Source organism: Physeter macrocephalus, chromosome 20 (assembly GCF_002837175.3).
Source record: "Physeter macrocephalus isolate SW-GA chromosome 20, ASM283717v5, whole genome shotgun sequence".
NCBI lineage: Eukaryota > Metazoa > Chordata > Mammalia > Artiodactyla > Physeteridae > Physeter > Physeter macrocephalus.
The window spans coordinates 98,123,946-98,149,003 of record NC_041233.1 but is presented as its reverse complement, the minus strand read 5'-3'; the positions used below and the strand labels follow the sequence as shown (position 1 = coordinate 98,149,003).

The 25,058-nt window shown below is 47.3% G+C and overlaps 2 long non-coding RNA genes across 4 annotated transcripts in view; both read left to right on the top strand.

Annotated features, from left to right (window-relative positions):
• The window catches only part of LOC129391676 (uncharacterized), a 19,428-nt gene extending 18,839 nt beyond the window's left edge, over positions 1-589 (top strand). The window contains exon 4 of the long non-coding RNA XR_008616313.1: positions 404-589. This is a non-coding gene — a long non-coding RNA (uncharacterized lncRNA). The remainder of the gene's footprint in view (positions 1-403) is intronic.
• A 1,230-nt stretch (positions 590-1,819) lies between these two features.
• LOC114484481 (uncharacterized) overlaps positions 1,820-25,058 on the top strand; it is a 38,997-nt gene continuing 15,758 nt past the window's right edge. The window contains exons 1-4 of one of the 3 annotated variants that reach the window (XR_008616310.1): positions 1,820-3,946; positions 5,232-5,384; positions 6,257-12,900; positions 13,091-13,414. This is a non-coding gene — a long non-coding RNA (uncharacterized lncRNA). Of the gene's footprint in view, positions 3,947-5,231; positions 5,385-6,256; positions 13,415-25,058 lie in introns of all 3 variants that reach the window. The other 2 variants (XR_008616309.1, XR_008616311.1) reach the window with 2 other exon arrangements.

Below are 25,058 nucleotides of genomic sequence, written 5' to 3'. Positions count from 1 at the left end.
GCGCTCCGCGGCATGTGGGATCCTCCCGGACCGGGGCGCGAACCCGCATCCCCCGCATAGGCAGGCGGACTCCCAACCACTGCGCCACCAGGGAAGCCCTGAATGTACTTTTAATTTGAGCTGCCTGTTATTATCAGTGACAAAAATTTTCCGACAGGTAAAGTTAACCAAAGATGGACTGGCTGCTTCAGTGGTGGGAGGGCTCATCACCATAGCGGGGGGGGAGGGGGCTGAAGGGTGAGGCAGAGGACCGCCTGGATGGAACGTATTGGAGGACATTGAAGGGCTGGTAATGGTTTTTGTTGATAACTTAAAGTTTTGTAAAATTCCAGATGTGCCTCACAGCTCTCTGAGCAGCCCTGGTAATCTGTCGTTTTTGCCTCAAGTTTCTTTGGTCTTCCAGACTACCCATCAAGTAATTGAGAAACTATAAATAGACGTTAGAAGCAAGCCCCTAATTGATCAACTTTCAGGTTTTCCTTGGTGAGTTTTCTTGAAACTTGGTTCCTGTGTATAATTTGATTCATGCATCTCTGGGGGGAAGCCCTCTCCCCTGATCTTTGAGGAGGGTAGCGAATGGCTGCAAAGTCCAGGCAAGGAGGTGGTAGCGCTACATTTGCAGAGCTAACAGTCAAACCTACAAAACGAATACAGTTTCCACGCAAGGAGGAAGGAGGAGGACAAATGGCTGCCAGACCTGCACATTTACCGAATCAACACCAGTCCCAGGCCACAGAGCCCCGTCCTTAGATGCTTTGGCCGGATTGCTTGAGTACTGCCATAGCCTTGTAAACTGAGACCCTTCAAAGGAGTGAAAAGAAAAAATAAGTTTAGAGGAACGTTTACATAGAGGTTTCCCTTGGGTTGCAGCTGCCCAACTGAATTAGCATCAAACCGTTGCCCTGGAAAAGGGTCATGAGAAGTGGTTTTCCCGGCCTCACACAATGAGCACAGTCAGTATGGAAGCTGCCTGGTTTTCATTTGGAAGAAATTTACATCTGATCCCACCCTCACCCCCAGACTTCTGCCTTCCTATCTGCTTCACTCTATCATTCTGAGGCCCATATGTTTGCAAAAAGTGCCTTCACCACTGTTCTTTCTCCTGGTGACGTGGCTGTAAAATTCCTCTCCCTCAATCTTTCTTCCATCCCAAGCAAAACTCCCATTCTTGAGTTCAGACTAGTATCAGTAAGGAGTTTGGAGTTAAAACGCTGAGTGAACTAATTCACACCAAAAAGCAAATAGCTGATAAATTCTTGGAGAGGTCCTAACACTTTTTATGAATTCAAGTATCTCAGTTATACAGTTTCAGGGTTTAAAAGTTAACCTCTTGAATGGTGGCATCTCACTCACTAAGGTCAAGGGCAAACAAAAGTTTTAGCATCGTAAGAGTTACCTCCTTTCCTCCGTGTTGCTTCATCTGTAATAAGGAAATGCTGCATCTGGGAATAGCAGACGGTTAACTCCCCAGTATTCAGAGATCCACCATGAGAATAGATAAGAATCATGGAAGCCGCTTTGGACATACAAGAAAGGAAAAGCAAGGCCACACAGGGTCCTAGAATTACTGGTCCTTATCCTGGGTACCCCTGAGACAGGGGTTCTCAGGGATGGGCCTCCCACCCCTGTCAGTTCTTTATCCTCCTTTCCTCCCTCCTCGAGGTGCCACATGAGGGGCGTCTTTGTCTTTCGGGAGCACAGGCAGAAGGAGCACCCCTTGATGTTGGAGTTTTGATGTTTAAATAATAAATGCTAAAACTTACCACAGGGGCTTCCCTGGTGGCGCAGTGGTTGAGAGTCCGCCTGCCGATGCAGGGGATGCAGGTTCGAGCCCCAGTCCGGGAGGATTCCACATGCCACGGAGCAACTAAGCCCGTGCGCCGCAACTACTGAGCCTGAGCTCTAGAGCCCCCGAGCCACAGCTACTGAGCCCGTGCGCCACAACTACTGAAGCCTGCGCTCTAGAGCCCCCGAGCCACAGCTTCTGAGCCCGTGCGCTGCAACTACTGAGCCCGTGCGCCGCAACTACTGAGCCTGCGCTCTAGAGCCCCCGAGCCACAGCTACTGAGCCCGTGCGCCACAACTACTGAAGGCTGCTCTCTAGAGCCCCCAAGCCACAGCTACTGAGCCCGTGCGCCACAACTACTGAAGCCTGCGCTCTAGAGCCCCCGAGCCACAGCTACTGAGCCCGTGTGCCACAACTACTGAGCCTACGCTCTAGAGCCCGCGAGCCACAGCTACTGAAGCCCAGGCGCCTAGAGCCCGTGCTCCGCAGCAAGAGAAGCCACCGCTGTGAGAAGCCCGCGCACCGCAACGAGGAGTAGCTCCCGATTGCCGTGACTAGAGAAAGTCCACGCACAGCAACGAAGACCCAACGCAGCCAAAAATAAATAAATTAAATAAATTAAAGAGAAAAAAAAAAGAAAACTTACCAAAGGCTTACTACATGTTGCTACTGCTCTGAATGCTTTAATTCATTCATTTATTCAACAAGTATTTACTGAGTGCATCCTATGTGCCAGTCACTTCTAAATGCTGTTTATTCATTTATTCATCCAGTGCTTGACCTGTTATGTGTCAAGTATTGTTGTAAATGCTTTTCATTCACTCCTTCATTCATTCATTCAACAAGTATTCACTGAGTGCATTCTATGTGCCAGTCACTTCTAAATGCTGTTTATTCATTTATTCATCCAGTGCTTGACCTCTTATGTGTCAAGTATTGTTATAAAGCCTTTTCGTTCATTTATTCAACAAGTATTTACTGAGAGCCTCCTGTGTGTCAGGCACTGATCTGGGCTCTATAGTGGTGAGCCAAACAAAGCTTCTGCCTTTACAGAGATGATACTTTATTGAGGGTTGCCAGGCAATGCACAAATAAACAAGAAAACATACAGTGTATCAGGTGATTTTAAGCCCTACAGAGAAAAATCAGCTGAGGCGAACGGGCAGAGTGCCGGGTAGATGTTGCTATATTTAGGTCTCATTGATGAGGTGACATTTGAGCAGAGAGCGAGCAAACATGACAAAATCAGTCACGGGAAACACCAGTACATAGACCCTGAGGTGGGAGTGTGCTTGGCCTACATGAGAAAAAGCAAGGGAGGATGGGGTGACGGGAACAAGGGAGAGGGGTGAACAAGGTCAGATGGAGCTGGGAGGGAAACTAAGCAGGACCTCACAGGCTCTGTTTGACGGGAACACAGTAGAGTGCTTTGACCATGGGAATGACTTGTTTGAAAAGCATCCTCCAGCTGCTGTGCTGAAAATAGACTAGGACATCAGGGTGAAAGTCAGGGGCACAATTAAATGGCTAGTGCCGAATCCAGGCTGGAGGAGCTGGTGGCTTGGGCGGTGGCAGTTACACTGGAGGTGGTGAGAAGTGGTCAGTCGCCAGTTATCTCTGAAGGGAGAGCCCGTGGGATTCGCTGGTGGACTGGATGTGGTACGTGAGAGGAAGAGGAAAGTCAGAGATGATCCCAAGGATTCTGTCCTGAGCAGCTTCAAGGGTAGAGTTGACATTTCCTGAGACAGTGAAACTGCCGGAGGAGCTGTTTAGAGGAAGAGCTGGAATGCGGAGCTCAGTTTGGGATATTATTAAGTTTGAGATGCTCATGACGATCTCAGTAAAGAACTCGAGGCGGGCATTTCGGGGTTAGTCCGCCATTCCAGGGAGGCGTCCAGACTAAGAATATAAAAGAGGGCAGAGATGGTGTTGAAAAATCACAGACCAGACACATGAACTGAGCGTGTATGAGGTTAGAAGGAAAGTCCCAGCACAGAGTTATAGGGCACGCCAAGGTCTAGAAAAGGAGGCAGGATCCAGGCGGGAGATGAAGATGTAACCAGTGAGATGGAAGGAAAACCAGAATCAACGGTTATGCTGGAAACCAAGCCAGGAGGCGCTCGAGAAAGAGGGAACCATCGACCACGTCAAGTGCTGTGGGTAAGTCAGACCAGATGAGGCGTGACTGATGTCCACTGGGAAGGGGCCCGGGGCCCTAACTGGAGCTGTTCAGAGGAGTGATGGGGAGGGATGCCCCATCAGGGCATGTCAGGAACAACGGTGTTTATGTTTAATTCCATGAGGGCTATTGGGTTATATTTCTGTTTTACAAATGAGAGAACTGAGGCGCAAGAGAGGGTTGAACACAGCTGGATTGGAAGTCAGACAGTCTACTAGCTCCAGAGGACATGCCCTTCAAAGGCTGGTGTGCTTGGAACTTGAAGACTCTCAAATCACCAGGGGCAGTGGAGAGCCGGGAGCAGCGTGCTGGCATCTTGGGACAGCAATCACTAGGTAAAGGGGACAAGAGAAGAACAGAGCATGTGACCTCACACCCCACACCATCCGCCGCTGCCTCAAATTCATCTTAGGTTTTGGAGAGAAATGCTGGCTAAGATGGGCTGGGCAGGAAAGGTACCCTTTGCTTTTTTAATGGTATTTTATGTTTCTAGAAATTAATTCAGAATCCTCAGAGCACGCTAAATCTTCTAATAGTTAGAAGGTGTGGCATTAAATTGTCATTGGTAGAGAAGATGACAGTGGCTAAGGGTTGGTGCTGACATAGGGGTGTCTTGCTGTGAACTCCGTGCTCACCAAAATTTATCCACGAACTGAGGGCAGTCTCTGTGTGATGAGTGGCAGCAAACTCGTGTTTTTGGTTTTGTCTTGTTTTTGCCGGATAAACGTTCTGGTCAGAGGTGTGTTTCCACGTCCGTGAACAGAATCCGGGGGCCTCTGAGCTAGAATGGGCTTGGAGGAGGGTGGAGGGCAGGTGACTGCACGGGAGCCAGGCTGGAAGGTCAGTGCTCCAGAGCGACCTCGTGGTCGTTTCTGGAGTGGGACCGAGGGAGGGGGCAGCTGGGAATATTCTTCTTCCTGTCGCTCCAGCGTCAGGGCTCCTTTCCCGCAGACCTGGCAGGCTGTCCTCCAGCAGTTATGCTGTAAATCCTGGTCAGCCAAGTCTCCGTTGCATTTTCTTGGGATTGGGGTGTCATTGCGGTGGTGATGGCAACCTGGACTCCTGTCCTTGACGTTAGGAAGACGACCAGATGGCTGATGGGGCCCCCGGAGGGGACGCCGAGAGGGGGATGGGAGAGCCCCAAAGACCTGCGTCCCTGTTTCGCGTTTTGAGGCTGGTCTTTCCGGCCGGACAGATGGCAGGGATGGGCTCTAGCTGAAGTCTGCGGTGACCTCAGTAAGGCTCTTGTTCTCCTGTTCCTTCCAGAGGATTCTCCATCTTGCTTCTTTGGAGCCAGTGGAAAGCAGGAGCAGCCAGCATGCAGGCGACCATTTACCCTTTCCAGGCCTGGGAGAGAGAAAAATCAGCTGACCCAAGGCCCTGGGCCCTCAGCTCTCAAGAGCTGACATCCTAGAATCAGTGAGTTCTCTTTGGTGTTAAAGTTTCAGCATTTTGAACAATTTCAACAGGATCTCCCAGTGGTTACATGGCTTTCTCTTTACCACTGTTTGTTCAACTGTACTTATTTTTCTCTGTGTGTATCTCACACACACACACACACACACACACACACACACACACCCACACAGAGGTAAAGTATCTCTCTTTCCCCCTCATCTCATCTCCTTCAAGAGAAAGCCTCTCTGAAAGGGGCCACAGTTTTGCGAATGAATTTTCAAAGCTGAGTACGCAAACCATCCTTGTGGTCGAGGTCCCTATAAACTTGGGAGCTTCATTTTAGCCAGTAGAGCACTTCTGGCTAAAGCCAAACTTTCTCTTTTGTCCTTATCTGCAAACTCAAAATATTACCATCGTCCTAAGGAGGGTCTCAAGCCCCCTTCCCAAGCATCCCAAACCAGAGCACTTTAACATCCCTGATGCACAGGAAAGAGTCACGGTGATGCTGCTAGTCCTGTGGTCGTAACACTGAGCTGTAAGTGTAGCCCCTGCATTGGCAGAGAAAGAAGCCAAGGCTCAGAGAGGCAGTGAGATCTGCTCTCCATCACACAGCTACTTTGAGGAAAAACCATTTCTCCTCACTCAAAGTGATTTGCTCTTGCAATCATGCCCTCCAAGTAATGCCTGATGGTTCTCATGTACGAATTCAAGTCATGAATTAATGGGAGGGCCAGAAGTTCAAGCCACCAGCATCAAAGGGATGAGAGCTGACATGTACATCCAGGAAATTTGATATGATTGGAGCCATGTGTAGATCTACTTTCTGGGGATAGAGAGAACTGAAAAGCTTGTTTAAATGATTAAGAAAATATGAATCTAATCTTCATCTGCAGTAAGCCAGGTGGGGAGCTGGGGAACGGCGCACCAGTGGAAGCTAGATGATCTGGTTCAAGACAGTGTGCCCCTGACAAAATGATGCTTGGAGAGAAATCTCCTGGAAGTATGGAATGTCTTCCTGCTGTCTAGAATTCCTTGATTATTTCTTCTAAGAGGTATTGGTTCTATGGTAGGTCATACATATTTGGAACTCAGAACTTAAATATTTGTTGCTTATTCCATGCCCAGGGTCTCAGAGGCGCTCGAGTTTTTGTCGAATGAATGTAAGATGATCTGTGCTAAATGAATGCATCGATGATACATTTAAATGTTTGAAAACTGCTAACTGATGCATTGCTCTGAAATTAATACGTTAAAATATAACAGGAGCGAATGTACAGCCATGTATTCAGTCTCCAAAAAATCAACAGGGACAAGAGGGAGGATATTTGTTTCAACAGCAGTTCAAATGAAACAGACGTGAGAGCTTTGGTTTACAACTTAGTAAGAGCCAAAGGTATGAAGCACGTACTGAAGAGCTGACGCGACGTTAGACTGTTTCCGTAAAAGAATGGTTTCTAGGTCAAGACTGGACGTCACTACACTGTGCTCGTAGGTGATTCAATCTCACCTGGAGTATTGGAGTTGATAATTAGTTGTCACATCTTAAGAGGCACATGGATAAACAGACCATGTTCAGAGAATAGAGGGCGTGGGGGCTAAAAGTCTAAATGCCATGATTTATTATGCCCTGAAAGAACTCAGAATGTTTGGCTAGAAGAAACAACCACAAGTGACACCAAGATTGATTAGATGATACTCTAAAATTCATAAAAAATTAATGACTGTGAAGCAATATCCATAATTTATCACCAAAGGACCTGGGGTAGTTAAAGGTGGCACCCCCAACACGGAAGTCTCTGCTCCCATCGCCTGAAAAGTATTTCAGGTATAAATTAAAATGCTCTACGAGACATTGTTTTCCATAAACAAGGGGTTTAAATTATCCTGACCCACAAATAAAGGTCATCCATATGTTATTTACCCAAATAACCATAGTCTTGTCCGAAATGTTAGATCATTCCACTAATAGAGTTTTTTCTGTTGTTCCAAATCATTAATAAGAATTTTGACGGCAGTAAAAGCAACAAAATAAATCAATCCTTAATAAATTATATATAAATGCTCCTCTTCTTTCAGCAATGATTTATTAATATCCACTCACAGAGCTGCTTGTTCTCTATCGATGCAGGTTTTTAATCACGTATGAATTTGCCAAACCATATTTCATTCAATTAATGTACTTCCATCTGTTTTTAAGGAACTTTAGCAAATGCTTTACTCTATCTATGATTCCCCTTACGTGCTAGGATATGAATGCTGTGAAAAATAATGAGGTTAGTATTGCAAGACTTCTTTTGTGAACGCTTAGCTCATTTTCTAAGAAGCTTGACTTCTTTCGCTTAATATTCAACTGTCAAATTGTGCCAAGAAATAACAAGCCTCCTGCTCCCATGTTTGAGATTCATCTTTGTGAAATTTGGAAGATCCTGTTCCCCAAAGAACATCTCAAAGATTATGACCAGGGTTCTGGGATCTTACCAGACTCTCTGAGACCTCGTCTGGACTAGGGAGGGGGAAAGTGACGTAGAAGAGGCAGCTTCACGGGGCAGACAGGTTCACCTGGGGGTGATTGCGCGAGGGAGGCACCGTGCTGGCAGGATCCTTAAACCTTGTCCAGTCTCAGCAGGAAGTCATGCCATCACACCACGGCCATGTCTCTCACTGACCCCCATGAGGAGAGGGTTTGTGTGGGAACTCAGTATTTCCATCTAGAGCTAAGTGTTTTCTTACTATTTCTTTACCATTCTAAGCTTTATTTTCCTTCAATGCATCTTTGTTTTACGTTTTTCATTTTGAAGACTTTTCGTATTAAGGGATAAAATTGAAGAAAAATTGGAGGTAATTAGTTCCGTTGTTTATTAGTTGTCACTTTGGACAAGTTGCTTAACCCTACTTTATGGTGTTCAGTTTCATTCTTGCTTAGGCTAATCTTATGTAGCAGTGACTATCTATACCATCTCTGTCTTCTTTAGTTCTCTTTCCGTCCATGGATTCAATCAAAGGCACTTATTACCCTTTTAAAAAATTTTTATTGCCACAGCTAATTTTTTCCCAGTTTTACTGAGATACAGTTGATATATAACATTGTGTTAGTCCAAGGTGTAAAATGTAATGATTTGATGTATGTATATATTGCAACATGACTACCACAATACGTTTAGTTAACATCAGTCACCTCACACAGATAACAAGTGCTGGAGAGGGTGTGGAGGAAAGGGAGCCCTCCTGCACTGTTGGTGGGAATGTAAATTGATACAGCCACTATGGAGAACAGTATGGAGGTTCCTCAAAAAACTAAAAAGAGAGCCACCATACGATCCAGCAATTCCACTCCTGGGTATTTATCCAAAGGAAACAAAATCACTACCCTGTAGAGCTATCTGCACCCACATGTTCATAGCAGCACTATTTACAATAGCCAAGACATGGAAATAACCTAAGTGTCCATCAACAGATGAATAGATACCCATTTAAAAAATTTTAAAGGTTCCTTTCTTTAAAAATTTCTCCAGATTCACTCACTCTCACAATCTCATGCAGCCAAATCTTTGCTTCAGATTTTGATCTCCCTACCTCACCTCTTGGACTGGAAACCTTGGGTTGTCCTGCGGTTCCCTGGACACCTTTTGCCAGTAACATGCTGGGAGTTCCCTGTGCTTTTTGACTACACTCTCGGGCCACCCCCTGTTCACTCCTGTCCTGTCCTCCCGACACCCTCACCCACGCTGGACAGCACAGCTGCCTAGGGCCAGAAGGTCAGAGTAGCATTGGACTTGAAAGCAACCACACAATGAGAGCACTGAAAAACCCATAAAACCTCTAGACAGCTCTATCCTTACAACATGTTCTCAATCCTAAAATGCGATATATTTGAAGGCAGCATCAGTTCAAAAAGCTTTTTTAGGGAAAAAAATAATAGACGTGCGCTGGGATTTACAAGGGATTGGATTTCAGAAGTATTTTAATGTTAAAAAAAAAAAAAAAAAAGCATGTCTTAGGATCGGGGAAACGCAGCGTTGTTCTTCGCTTTCGGCGCCTGCCCACACTTCCTAGGGTTATTGAACAGGCTGGAGTGAAATCAGGAAAGAGCTTTGTGTTTCCCCACCGCAGTCGCCCTCAAACCTATCTTGGGCAGATTTCAGAATGCCCTGATCCCCTTCAAGCCCCAGAAGATCCAGTATAATCCAAATCAAAACTTCACTCCCTCATCCAACAGAAGCTTCTCCCTTCTCTCCCGGCTCAGGTCAGACCCACTCCTTCTTCCTGCCCCTCCCCCGCTCTCTCTGCTGCTTCCAGGTTCCCGAGGGCCAGAGCCGGGGCAGGGAAAGGGCTCCGCACTGTGTAATGTTCCCTCTCACCGCGGATGCACATATATTGGAGAATTGCGCTGGCGCCTTCTGTGGGTTGGGTAGGCGAACCGCCCCGCCGCTGTCACCCCGCCGTCACGGCCCACACTCCCTCAGACGCACGGCAAGGCTGCACAAGGACCCCAGTCCCTGTCGGGGAAGAGGCACTTGGAGATGCCCTCTTAGGAGGGCCCTCAGCTCTTCCTCTCTGCACTTTGCTACTGGGCTCCCTTCCCCCAAGCCGCCAGCCCTCTTGGCTGTGGTCCTTTCCAAACTGGGGCCTTGCAGGTATGCCTCTCTCTGTCCTCTCTCCTCTCCCAGTCCTCAGCGGCGGCTTCAGCCAGCACCCTCCTGCAGGCTGCTTCGGTGGTGAGTCAGGCCCCAAGTCTCACGACCAGCAAACCCAAGGGCCACATTTCAAGGCCCTCCCAGGAACCCTCCCATGCCCCTCCAGCCACAGCAAGGGGAAGGCTGGAGAGTTTCAGGAGACCAGCCAGCGCCTGGCCAGCGAGTGGGCTGTCCATCCCCCTATCCTGAAAATCACTCGAATCTCCGCCAGTGGTGCTTTAAGGTCCCTCTTCATTTATCCTGGAGACAGTGTGAGGTGGGGGAGGTTCGGGGGAACCACAAGGCTCTCCCTGGCCCTACCATCCTCTCCAAAGAACCCTTCTTCTCTCCTAAAAGCCATGAGCCCCTCAGATGCCTAGGAGGTTGCTGGGTCGCTTGACCTCCTTTGTCTAACTTCAAAATGGACGTGGTCGGCCCCTCCCTTTAGAAGGTGGATGGTACTTATCCTTGTCTTTGGTTTGGAGGCTTTGGCAAAAATAGGACACAGGAGGAGTCTCGATCTACCTGTTACTCTTGTTCAACTCAATTGAACAAACTTGGAGTGTATGTTGCTTGCCAGGCATTGATCTAAATGCTGGCATTACAAGGTGAGCAAAATGTAATCCACACCCTCAAAGGATCAGAGCAAAGCGGATGGACAGCAGAGGGTCAGATGGGGGGGCGTTCAGGGCGCAGCCTCCGCAGCCTGGGTGCCTGAGTCTGAATTCTTACCAGCTGCCTGCCGTTGGGCAAGTTGCTTTAACTCTCTGCACCTCCGCTTCCCCACTTGTGAAGTGGGATAATCATAGTATAGCTATTGTGATGATCAAACTAGTACAAGTACAAGTACATAGAACAGAGCCTAGCACACAGTGCACTTATTTGCGTTAAACACGAAACACTGTGCCGTCCTTACTGCTTCAGAAGCTTCAGCTCATCCTGGACTTTACTTTTCCTTCTACTTGCCTTCCAGGTTCAGGCTCCTTTGCATGAGACTCCGGACATTGTCTTCGCTTTCTAGCTTGTTGTCACGTCCTTGTAGCCCCCAACTGGACTGAATCCACACCCCGGTCACGTTATAACTCTGCTTTTCAGAGTGCCTCCTAACCCGTCCCCTATTTTAGCTCCTCACCGTGGGTTCATTTGAAACGTAACTCGCCCCTTTGGTATCTCCTTCCTAAAAACACAAGGCACACATCTAAGTAAGCCCAGTGTTCCCTTCAGAACACTCATACTAAGTTCAGAGCACTGGTCCTCGTGTTGCTTCCTTGCTCTTCTGAGAAATAAATCCAGGAGTTAAAGCAGGTCAACGTTTAGCACAATTAGATTTCTTGAAGCTCTCCAACCAACAATGACTTTTCAGTACCTTTATGACAGTTTCCTAAGTAGTTACTGTAACGGGATAGTCACATGATACTCCTCCCATTTGAAAATTTGGGTGAGACCCCCAAGCTGAGAACTGCCCTCAGAGGGTGTTAGATCATCTGTGGAGGGCTGGCACACAGTGGTCCAAAACTGGTTCCGTCACCCACCTCAAGAGCTTAAAAGAGGAGGCTAGGAATTTATTAGGACTTTGAAGCAGCCGGTGGCAAGGATTGGTTTGAAGAGAGTTGGCAGGATGTGCGCATTCCCACCACTCCATCCCCAGCCCACCCACCCCCTGCTTCGGAGGAGGGGAGTGTATTTCCCCATCACCTTAAGCAAAGCCAGAGACATAAGAAACCGCTCAGAGAGCTTTATCTGTGAGGCTCAGAATTGGGTGGGTGCAGACTGGTAGCTGCCTACCATCTGCAAAGCCCAAAGAAAAGATGTGATTGAAACTGCTCCTGCCAGGGAGCAGAGTAAAGAGACAGGGCTTGGGAGGGCAGGTACCCTGACTTAGGGGTGCACGAGGGGCTGTGGGCTAAGGGGGGAGTGGCCAGCTGGATGCGACTCTGGCTTCATTAAAAGAACTGCAGGTCTCCCATGACGTTGGGCGAGGTGCCAAGGGAAGACCCTCAAAGAACCCATGAAAGTGCCAAGTAGGAGAAAGAAGCATCCTGACTCCAGGCTGCAGTGGTCTCAACCAGGTGAGCCCTTTCTGGCTTCCACCCTTTCCTTCACTCTTCTCCTGTTTGGGGGGAGCCTGGATCGAGAAGGAGTTCAAACAGTGATGGAGCCAACAAGCTCCTACACCACCGCCAGCTCCGAATCTTGCATCCGGCCCAAACTGGCAGGAAGAGAGGACTCTAAACTGTATGACAAACTTGAATTCTGGATTGAACTGGACATTTTTATTATCTGAAAAGTGGGGCTATTTGTTAATTCCACAGGCCCTGCCTGAGATTACATCCAGGAGCAAAGAAGAAGCACTCGACTTAGCACAGAAAAAATAGTATAATTGCTTTCTTCTTGCACTCTTTTGAGTCCAGCTCATTTAAGGAAACGGTGACTCAGTAACAAGAAAGCAGAAGCCTTATCCTCTAGGGTCTAGATGGTCTGTGGACACAGAGGATGATTTGGTTGGAGTCTTGGAAGCATGATCCTCACATTAAGAAGTCCTTATGCATTAGGAACCCACGCCCTGAGCGATGGCCCTTTAATCCTTTCTCCTTTTAGTTTCATCCATATGCTTTGATCGTCCTTCATCATGAATAAAAGGTGCTATAGGACCAGGGGGGACTCCTGTTGCCATCCTCAGGAAGGAGCTGAGCTCAAGGACATGACAGACATAGGAAACATTTGGCAAAAGACTGAACCCAAGGAGTGAGAGGGAAGCTTGGCCTCCAAGGCTGGACACAGGGTCTCTCTGGTGGGAGCACCCCGTGCACAAGTTCAGCACTTCACGATGGCTGAGTGTGGGTGAGGGCTGTTGAAGCAAGCAGGTGAGTAAGAGCTCAGGGTGTGGGCCCCCCCAAAAGACGGGGGAAAGTTGAGGGTGAAGAGAGGGGAGGAGGACTGGGTGGAAGAGGAGGTCTGAGGAAGTTAGAAGGGCTCTGGCGGTGGGTTGCCAGACTTAGCAAATAAAAACACAAGACGTCCAGTCCTTTGTTTTATCTGGTCATTCTACTCTAGAGACTGTTGGACCGGGGGAGTGAGCATCAATATCTTTAGCATTTGCTGTTGCGGCCAATGGAGTCATCCAGAATTAAAGAGAGTGAAACAGTGTGGAAATAGAGTGTTCTCCATGTGAATCAGAGACGGGGCAAACGTTAGAAATACTAAGATGCATCAACTATCATCACCAGGAAACAGGGTCATATGGAAGACACATTGCTTGCTTTGGTGATGTAAAAGACACTAGAGAGAGCAAATTTACGTTACCTGCTTTAAAGAAATACGACTTAGATATAGATGACTCTACGGGAAGTCACATAACAACGTAAAACGTATTAAAAAGTAAGTACCTTCAGCCTTTAATTTTGAGTCAAATCCTTGGGTTAAATGTATTCTTTGTGTGACGCATAATTTCAATCTTTTATTTTGCATTTCTGAAAATTCAAATTGTGAGAGTATGTTTGGCACAATTCATTTTAATGATATTTACTGTCTGCTGGATGTTCCTAAAAGGCAGAACATCTTGAAAAACGTGTTCAAGTTATTTCAAACCACTTTCAGATCCTTGTTAGCAAGCAAGAGCCGAGCTCCCATCAGCAGAGGCTTTTGAAAAACTGACAGACACAGGTCCTGATCTGCTAGCAGTATCAGAAACGTGATTTTCATATCAACAGATTCCTGTGCAAGAGGGGTCATTGGTGCCACCTAAAGTGTCCCCGTCACAGGACCTCCCAGCTTTAGTCACGTGATGACAGCCAGCATCAGACATGTTCTTAGAGCAAAATAAAGCTACTCCCGTCTCCCCAATATTTGAAAGTCTAAAGCTCTGGGAGACTGAGCAAAAGGTGCCTCACTTACTCCTGCCCTCCCCACACCCGCCTCTCAGATGAGCCGTGAGCATCTTGAAAAGTGATGCTGAACGTACTTTAGGATGACAGGTAACAGGGCAGTGATGAATAAATCAAGAAACCCTTCATGGTGCAGATAGATGCTGCTAGAATTAAGGGGAGAGCTGAAATGCTCAGACAGGGGAGAGCTGAAATGCATCTTGCACATCTAGAGGGAAACTTGAAGCTCAGACAGGTGAAGTGATTTGCTCAAGATCAACGAGACAGGGCCAGAGAGGCATTCCTGAGACCTGGACTTTACTCAGTATACTCTTAAAAAAGATTTTCTTAAATTTTTATACAATTTTTAAAGGTTACTTTCCATTTACAGTTATTACAAAATATTGGCCATATTTGCCGCGTTGTACAATACATATGCTAAGTGAAATACATCAGACGGGGAAAGACAAATACTGTCTGATATCACCTATATGTGGAATCTAAAAAAATACAACAAACTGAGTGAATATAGCAGAAAAGAAGCAGACTCACAGATACAGAGAACAAACTAGTGGTTACCCGTGTGGGGTGGAGGGACAATATAGAGATGACGGAATGGGAGGTACAAACTATTGGGTGTAAGACAGGCTCGAGGATGCATTGTACAACCCAGGGAATAGAGCCAACGTTTTGTAATCACTGTAAATGGAAAGTAACCTTCAAAAATTATATTCAGTTTACTCTTAACATCCAGTTCCAAAGTCCAGATTTGTTTTTTTTTTTAAACTGGGTTTTCTTAAACTAAAGTGCACCTATATTTGTGCCGCCATCAGCACCTTAAATCACAAGTTCCTCTGTGAAAAATATTGTGATGTCTCTAGAAATTTCTCTCCCTGGGAGTCCCAAACTGTTAGTTCCTCACAGCCCCAAAGCCGTCCTTTTGGGAGCCAAGGTAGGTCTCCCCGGTGATTCGCTAGGCCCGAATTTGAACTTCGAACATGACCTGGCATTCTCTCCTTCTCTTCGGAGTCCACGTGTCCTGAAAACAGAACAGCAGCTCTCGGGAGGTCTGGAGAGCAGGCCTCTCTCTCTCCAGTCGCCCTCCCGAGGAAGGAAGAGCCCTTCTCCCCCGTGCTGCCTGCAACCCCTGGAGTTCCCACGAGGGGCTGGCCTCGGCGCGGAGCACCAGGGCCTCTGCTCAGAGAGGGCTGAGCGCCCGAGGAAGCTGATGGATGTGAGACAGAGTGGATGGAGGCTCACGGGGGAGCAGGAAGCGTCTCTCTGATTATAACTGGGCTGCATTTGCCTTGTCGAACATTTGAGGCTGGGCTCAGAGTATGAAATAAGAGGATTTACAATTGGGCGCTTGCATCTTCGAGGGGAGAGGAGTGTGCAAACTCGAGACTGCACCGTGGCCTTGGTTTTCTGGGCAGGAGAGCCCCAGGTGGGTGATAATCCTCGCTCTCCTGCCCAACCCCACGGCCTCCTGGCCGGTTTTCCCGGCCAGACTCTGGGGGGTAATTTGCTCTTTCACGTTGTGGTGTGAGACGCCTTTCCTTCTGTCTTCCTTTCTTTTATTCCTCATTTTCACAGTTTTACTGTCTATTTAAAACTTGTAGTCTTTTAGAAAATATAATACAAACGCCTGGAAAAATAGAACCCGTGCAAAAGGAATACAGCAAAAATTACATTCCTTCCACCCCTGTTCCTCCACGAAAGGACCACCCTCTGGTACCAGTTTCTAGAGTTTATCTTTCCAGAGGTATTACATGCATTACCAGCAAAGTCTCTATCCACGCATACGACGCACTTCCTGCCCCTTGCTGTTCCAGGCATACAGTTTCCAAAACACCATCCTGCTTAAAATACGTTAATAGACCCCAGTTTTCTGCAGGATAAAGCCCAACCTCTTCCTGGTGCAGAACATCTTTCACATCCGTCTCCCCAAATGAGCATCGCCTTCCAGGCCGGTGTCCACGTCCCTCTAGTTCCCCCCTCCTCCTCCCGCCCCACTCCAGGTTTTAGCCTCAGCACATCTCCAGGCCTGTGAGTCTCACTCCTGTTAGTTCCTTGGTCTGGAGACACTTGCCTCTTCCCTCTTCTTCTTGTCAAAGATCATTCTCATCTTGAAAGACTCCGTTCCAAGTGTCACTTCTGCTGTGAAACCTTCTCCAAGTTTCCCAGTCATGTTGACTGTTTCACCTGTCTTAGGATGCTCCCTGGAAAGTTCTGTATCCCTCAATGGGTGGTTCATTTATTTTCTGAACATCCTCGAAATGCCACATGTGCTAAGGACCAGAGAGACCATAAGCCATAACACAGTCTCCACCCTCAAGGAACTTAGGGTCTAATGGGGAAAAGTAACACACTACAACGGAAGTGTGGGATGAATGCATGGTGTGGGGCTACACCAGAGAGGAGCCCTTTCTGCAGACTGGGCCAGGACAGATGAGGAGGCAGAACCGAAGCCGATGCCCGGAGGTCTAGAAGGATGAGCCATACGAGAAGTTATGGAGAATGAGGAAGAGGTGAAATATCCCCAGGAGCCGTGGCACGTAAAGGGAAAGGCACGTGCACACGTTGAGAAGCACCAGAGATCACGTGACGTCAAAGAGCTCCAACAATATGGCAGGCGGCGAGAGCCGTGAGGACAGAGTCAAGGGACTAACGGAAGACAAAGTCTTCTGCTCCTACACAAACAGTTGGTGTAGGGGCAAGTGACTCAACAAGCCCGGCAATTGGAGATTCATAATCTCTGACTTCCAAGTTGCAGCAGCTTCTGAAAGTTTACAGAGGATTTGGGGAAGGCCGAGGGTTGCCACTTACATGATTGCCCTGAGTCCTCCAGTTGTGGGTGTTGACAAGGTGCTGCTAGGAAATTTTTAAAGCTTAGGATTTTGGTGAATTGCTCTGTAAATCCAGGTACGTAGTAATAATGCTAAGAGCTGTAGGGATTAGCCTATATTGGGGCCTTACTCTGCTTCCAAGGCTATTTTAAGTAATTTACATGTTAGAGGATATTGAATCTCAACTACTTAAGGGGTGGGTATACCATTACTATCCCCATTTTACAAATGAGGAAACTTGAGGTCCTGAAATGAGGTCCTGAGGTTCAGAGGCTTTCCCAGTGGTGCAGAACTTGTCCATGGTGGAGCCAGGACTGAAACCCCAGCGGTCTTGTTGGAGCCCATATTCCTAACCACTAGGCATCACTGCCTCTCCCCAGCTGCAGTGGGCGGGTATTTGGGTGAGCACACTGCCAGGCCTAGGAACCCGAGGCTCACTGTTCCAGAGACAGAGTCCGGGAATTCAGGGACAGATGGACAGTAGGCAGGGTGTGCATGGTTTGCGCTTGGCACCCTGAGGCAGCCACTGTCTGTAAATAACAACTTGGGGAGTTTAATTAACAGCCCACTTGCAGGAACGCCAAGAACAACAGGAACTCCACGGGTGAATGACTTGGGGGTGAAAATCAGAATTGAGGGGCCGTCTTTGCCATCTTTCAAGCTGCTATGGGTAGCAACAGGCAGACTGAACTGGCCAGGTTTTGGCAGGAGAGTGGGCTCCATTAATTACACAGATGGATCATTTTGCTCAGAAAAAGCCAGTGGATGGTTTGATGGAGCAACTTCTGCAACCATAAAATCAGGAGAAATGTATGGCTATCTCTGTGCTAAATGGGGCCCTGAAGAGATTAACCTCACAAACAAAGTGCAAATGATATGCACGAATGTCACCAGATGGGGGAAACTCCTCGTGATACTTGATTTCATGCCAGGGATGCTGGATTCAAACGTCAAATGATAGAAACGTTTTCTTGAAAGATGGCATAGGGGGCTATAAGGAGAAGTGCTGGATTCTGATATGCAGAAGATTGGAATTTGATGTCAATGCCTTGAAGAGATCCCTGAATACATAAGCTTTCAGGAGGGGATGGAGTTGGGGGTTATAGTTATTTTATAGTCACTGTATATATTCAAAGCAAATGCATTTCAATGCCATCAACCCAGCTGTAAGCTTTGTGACCTTCTTCCTCTCTCAGGGAAGGGTGAGAGTGAGGCCAGTTGGAGATGGCAGGCCAGGCCATTGGCCTCTGGGTCAGCACCCCTTACCATCTCGTTGGCCTTACTTGCTGGTCCCGCGTGTGGGCTGCATTTCTTAAAGCTTCATGGTCAACGCTTTGACAGGCCACTGCAGGGAAGCAGGATGAGCACAGCATTTCGGGTGTGAAGACAGGTGTTCAAATCACAACTTTGCTACTGGCTAATGATATGCTGTTGGGGGAGTCAACTGAGCCTCAGTTTATTTGTCGGTGAAATGGGATAATAATCCCCCCACAGAGACGTTGCAAGGATTGAGATAGTGACATATGAGAGCACCTGTAAGCTGCAGGCACCGTGAAACGCTAGCTTCTGTAGTTAGCAGGATTTTGAGGCATAATTTACCTGATAGCCTTCTTCTACCTCTGGTCTTTCACATTCCCCCCTTTTTTTTTTTGATGTTGGGGGTACGAGTTTATTAATTAATTTATTTATTTTTGCTGTGTTGGGTCTTCGTTTCTGCGTGAGGGCTTTCTCTAGTTGTGGCAAGCGGGGGCCACTCTTCATCGTGGTGTGCGGGCCTCGCACCAACGCGGCCTCTCTTGTTGCGGAGCACAGGCCCCAGACGCGCAGGCTCAGTAGTTGTGGCTCACGGGCCTAGTTGCTCCGCGGCATGTGGGATCCTCCCAGACCAGGGCTCGAACCCGTGTCCCTGGCATTAGCAGGCAGATTCTCAACCACTGTGCCACCAGGGAAGCCCCTCCCCTTTTGTTTTGTTTTGTTTGTTTTTGCTATTTTTTGTTGCACTAAAATATACACACATAAAATTTAGCACTGTAACTATCTTTAACTGTACAATTCAGGGGTATTAAATACATTCACAATGTTGTACAACCACCGCTATCCATTTCCAGAACTATCTCATCATCCACCACTGAGACCCTGTACCCATTAAATAATAACTCCCCATTCTCCCCTCTCCTCAGCCCCTTGTAACCTCTATTCCACTTTCTGTCTCTGTGAACTTGCCTATAATACATATTTCATATAAATGGAATCATACAATACTTATCCTTCTATGTCTGGCTTATTTCACTTAGCATAATGTCCCCAAGGTTTATCCATGTTGTAGCATGCATCAGAATTTCCTTCCTTTTCCAGGCTAAATAATATTCCACTGTATGGCTAGAACACAGTCTGTTTATGTATTCATCTGTCAGTTGTTTCCACCTTTCAACAATTGTGAATAATGTTGCTATGAACATTCAAGTACAAGTATCTGTTTGAAGTCCTGCTCTCAGTTCTTTTGAGTATATATCTAGGAGTGGAATTGCTGGATCCTATGGTAATTCTACGTTTAACTTTTTGAGGAACTGCCAAACTGTTTTCCACAGCAGCTGCACCAGTTTACGTTTCCACCAGCCACGTATGAGGGTTCCACTTTCTCCACATCCTCACCAACACTAGTTATTTTCCCTTTTAAAAAAATAATAGCCACCTAATGGGTGGACGTGGTAACCCCATTTGCTTTGAAGAGTATCAGTTATATCTGCATGTGGTGAGAAACTCCAGAGTAGATAAAGTTGCCTGTCTAGCCCTGGAACTCTGGCATATCAGGGAGCATATCTGGCCCCAGGATTTCTTTTTGCAAAAGTTTTTCTCCAAAGCAAAATGGTTTTCCAGGGAGGAACTGGGAGAAGGGCTTGGAACCATAGTCACTTGACAGTTCTGTCCATCTGTTTATTTATTCATCCATTCATTTTTTCCCTCATTCATTTATTCCACAAATATTTATTGAATGCCTGTTTTGTAGGGAGCAAGGAAAAATTGTGTCGAATTCTGTGGCAACTGGATTTTAGAATCCACACCACCAGAAATTGGAAGGGACCTTAAGAATCCTCTTGTCCAAACACCTACCCCACTCAGTAATGTTTCCTAAAACTAGAGAGATAGGAACAGAGCTCAGGTTTCCAACTCAGTGATCAGCCAGGAATGATGTAGCCAAAGCCGGGCAGCGAAACTCCTCAAACCTGCAGGAGAATGGGTTTAAAACAAGGGCAAGCATTTGTAGGGAAGCTGTCTTTTCTTACATCTCACTAGAAAGTCCAGTCACTCGATAAGCCAGTGGGATTTGAACACAATAAAACAAGTGTGAAGAAAAGCTGATTAGATAAGGCTTGAGTACTCACATAGTCCTTATATTGTGATAACCTCCCTCCCAAATGTCACCTACAGGCTGTGTGCAGGGGGAAACACCGCTGACTTGGAATCTGAAAGCCAGGCAGGAGTGTATTTGATTTCAGTCCAGGAAAATTCCAGAGGACTAAATTCAGAGGATTTATGAACACCATCATATCCAAACAACTGGATTTCATTGACAGACACAGCCTTATTTTCTAGCTCAAACTGGGACATTTCAACTATATTAAAAGGCAGAGATAAAGAGATGGAAACAGTAGATAGAATGCAACTCACAGAGTTTCCACATATATGTTTATTTTACTCTGGTTAATGTTTAAGCCTCAGGAGTCCAAAAATAAATTAGAATCATAGCATCATTTCCTAAAGCCATGTTCTCTTCCTATACACCCTCCAAAGCCACACAAAAGTACAAGATGGACCTCATCTACTCGTAACAGGGAGAGAGCAGCATTTTCTCAGATCCAGGTGGAGCTTTGCAGAAAGAGCTTCCCAATCTTCATGACCATAACCATGGTGTCCAAGATGATAGCTGGAAAATAAGGTTAAATACCATTATACGAAACTTCCCATAACTTGGATGCCAGCAGCCCTAGTTTCCATTCCGTCTGTAATCTGGTTTCTCTACCTCATTTAATATTTTACTACCATTTTTATGTACATGGAAGTACTTCACAGAAGTAATTAATGTCTTAAATATATATAAGGCCTTTCCACGTAGGACTATTAGGTTCAGCATTATTCTGCTGGGTGCTGCAAGGCCCTTTGTTGTGTGCAGGTTTCTGTGCTTATACAACAGGATGCCGGAATCTTAAAAGGAAGCAGAAAGCTGAAGACTAAAGGTCACCCTGCAACCAGGTAACAGGCGAGGATTCAGCTGGTGATTGAGTCATCTTTGATCCCTAACCTCCCTGACTGCCTTCTCCTCCGCTCTTCTCGTCCAAGGCTTAGCACCTTGAGCTGTTGCTCCGCGTTCTTGACCTGCTTCCTGCTGCAACCCCTCCACCATCTAACGAGTCACCCCATCCCATCAGGCTAGTCCTGTCTCAGATTCATCCCACTGCAGTGGCTCTGCAAGAAAAGCCTAAACTCCTTCAATATGTTTTAGAAAGATTTATATTATCACAAGCATTTCAAAAGAAGGAGCAAGGCATCGGTGAAATTTACCATGAAATTAACCATAATCCTACCACAAAGTATTCAACTAATTGAGATTACAGTCCAAACACTAACACAGGATTCAGTGCAGTTACTAAAGGAGGTTATGCAAAATAGATGCTATGCAAACACCTATCTAAAAGGGATGGATAAGGAAATTTTTTTAAGTTTTTCTTCCCAGTTTTACTGAGATATAATTGATGTATAACACTGCATTAATTTTAGGTGTACAACATACTGATTTGATATATGTATATATTAAAAATGATGACCGCAATATGTCTAGTTAACATCCATCACCTCACATAGTTACAGTTTTTTCTTGTGATGAGAACTTTTAAGGTCTACTCTCTCAGCAACTGTCAAATATACAGTACAGTGTTGTTAAGTAGTCACCATGCCGTACTTTATTATTATTTTTTTTTATAAATTTAGTTATTTATTTTTGGCTGCGTTCGTCTTCATTGCTGCGCGTGGGCTTTCTCTAGTTGCGGCGAGCAGGGGCTACTCTTAGTTGCGGTGCGCAGGCTTCTCATTGCGGTGGCTTCTCTTGTTGCGGAGCACGGGCTCTAGGCACGTGGGCTCCAGTAGTTGTGGCACACGGGCTCAGTAGATGTGGTCACAGGCTCTAGAGCGCAGGCTCAGTAGTTGTGGTGCACGGGCTTAGTTGCTTTGCGCCATGTGGGATCTTCCCGGACCAGGGCTCGAACCCGTGTCCCCTGCATTGGCAGGCGGATTCTTAACCACTGCGCCACCAGGGAAGTCCCCCATGCTGTACTTTACATACTCAGGACTTATTTATCTTTTAAGTAGAAGTTTGTACCTTTTGGGCCCTTCACCCATTTCATCCCCACCCCACCCGCACTTCTTTAAGGAAGTTTTTCAGGGGGGTAGGAGAGGAGATTGGACAAGGGGACCTTCCAACTGTGGGATTTGATGATGGTAATAGTCTCCAAGATCAGGACTGGTAAGATCAATCCTACTTAATATCTAGATCTGCCGGTTTTCTCTCCCATGGGGCGGATGGGGACCAAATCACCAAACCTTCAGTGAGTGCAAAGTGCAGAGAAACAGTCAATTCTGGGAGGGACTGAGCACGCACCCTGCGCTCCCGGAGCGGCTGTTTCTGCTGGGGGAGAGGAACACTTCGGTACCGCGAGAAGTACCGCGAGAAGTACAGCGGGAAGTACCGCGAGGGTTCCGGGGTGTCCTTTTTAATCTGCGTAGACGCTCTTCTTCTTCTGATGCCGTTAGTCACGCTGCACTATCGCAACGTACTGGCCTCTCTGGGCCTGGAAAACCGAGCCTGGTGACTGCCGAAGCACCAAGGCACGTCTTGGAAGTCCACGGGACACTCAGAGAGATGCCTATTTCCTGTCAGGTAAGGGAAACCTTACAATGCAGCGATTCTAGATTCTAGCTGTTGCTTTATGTTTGCGGAGAACTTGCTAAGGGGTGGGGACTTTTTCTGCTGGGTTTGTGCTTCCATGAGGAGGACTTCTTTTGAGGTACCCCCAAGCCTCCATCCACCCATTCCGTCTGGAAAGGAAGTCAATCGTTTGGTCGGGGTATTGGGAGGAGAATCTGAGCCTGCATGGTTCAGTTCTTCCTGGTTCCTCCTTGTTCCATATCTGCCTGCGGGCAGCTCCCATCTCTCCTGTGCTCCCTGCAGGAAGAGGGGCCCAGCCCCGCGGGAAGACCTGCTGAGCTCTGGTCCCTGCGGGTATGTCAGAGGCCAAGTGTTAGCACAACCCGCGGGAAGACCTGCTGAGCTCTGGTCCCTGCGGGTATGTCAGAGGCCAAGTGTTAGCACAACCCGCAGGCTGCAGATCTACAACCACACTCGCTAGCCGGCTTATTTGTAATAACGCTGACATGTGGCTCCCCACCTGTTGACTGCCTGTATCTTTCTCTCTATGGATTTTGAATTCAGGTGGAGAAGATGGGTATTATGTGTGAGCCCCTAATTCCCAAACAGCTTCAGTGTTCAGAGCTTTACTTGCTTTATTCTAATTGTCCCCCAGTCCAGCACATGTGCGTGCCACACAGATGTGCACACCTGTACATTTCCCCCTCCTGTTTCAGAGTCCCCAACCCCTGCTCTCTTCCTCTTGAGGTCCCAGGTCGTCTAACACATCAGGCTGGGTGATCTGGCCTGAAAGGGCTCCAGGCTTCCTTCAGCTGAGGGGGACGTATCACTGCCGAGGTGCCACGGGTCACGCCCTGGATCCAACAGTGTGCGTGTGCCTCTTCCACTGGGTGGACAGATGGACATCCCTGAGCCCATTTTCCGTGGAGGACCCCTGGGCGCTCTGGACCACCTCCTCTTTGTCAGGCCTGACCCCCTTTTCCTTCAAGATTCCTGGGGCCATTTCCCTTAACCTTGACGGCAGGAGCCCTGCTCTGCCCAGCAGGTTTGGCGGGTCAGTTATAAAACACAAGCATTTTCTGGCCGGAAAGTAACCACCAAGGAAACAAGACTGTCTCCAAAATCAGGTCAGCGTCAGGTCAAATAAGCACAGCCTGGAATTTTCAAGTATCTGCAGGAGCTGATCCCACAATCTTGTCTCTCTCGTGTGCGAGGGAGGGACACTGGTGATTTTCTGACAGTTGCCAGAACACGGGGCTCTATGAGAGATAGGACGTGAATGCCGAGCACTTCCCTCCAACGATGGTGGTGAAGGAGAATTCATTAATATGTGGTTCCTGACGCCGCTCACTCAGCTGCCAGAGCCCAAGGGGGCCCAGGAAGGGGCTCCAACTAAGGCCTCCTAGCTCTCCAGCTCTGAGAATTGCTGGGGACCTTCTGGATATATTTATTAAAGTTTAAATAGGGTCATGCGGGGTGGCCAGGGGTGTGGGTGATGACACCTCTGGAGTCGTTCATTGCCCAACCAGAGAGACATGCAACAGCCCTGGGGTCCTGCGGAGACAAGCATGTCCCCACCGAATGGCCTTATGGGACAGTTTTGCCACAGTCTGGGCTGGATTATCAGTTTCAGAGATTTGGCCACTTCATTTATCAGGGGAACAGAGGCCTCTCTTAGGGAAGGAAGCACCTTAGCCATGTTCACGGAGCCTGCTGTGATTAAAAATAGGAAATACACCTAACACAGGGACTATAGCCAATATTTTGTAATAACTCTAAATGGAGTATAACCTATAAAAATTGTGAATCACTATATTGTATAGCTGTAACATATGTAATATTTTACAGCAACTATACATCAAGTAAAAAAAGAGGGAGAAATACACCAGCCACTCAGAGTGGACCACCTGGGTTGGGACAGGCTCTCTGTGTCGGGCAGAGTGGACACTCACCCATGAAGTTCTTGGCTCTGTGATCGACTGTCCCTTTTTCTGATGGCCGCAGTCTCTTTAGAGATGGAGAAATGGCCCTCAGTCCCCCTTGTTACTGAGTCCTGCCAGGCTGGAGGCAGTCTCTCTTAGATGACTTTGTTCTCTTGCTTTGATCCGCTGTGTACAAGTTTAGTAGTTTTATCTGGGTTGCTTTGAGACACCCTGTTTATCCCAGCCCCCAGATACGGAGGTGCTCCTGAGGCCGGCCAGCAGCCCTAAATGCTTCGCTGCACACCAACCGTGAACACACCATGTTCTTTCCACGTTCCACACACCTACCGATGTGATACCCCCCGTCCGACCTCTTGCTTCCTCCAAGGCACAGCTAAGACCCACCTCCTGCAGGAAGCCTTTCTTTTTTTTTTTTTTTTTTTTTTTTTTTTTTTTGTGGTATGCGGGCCT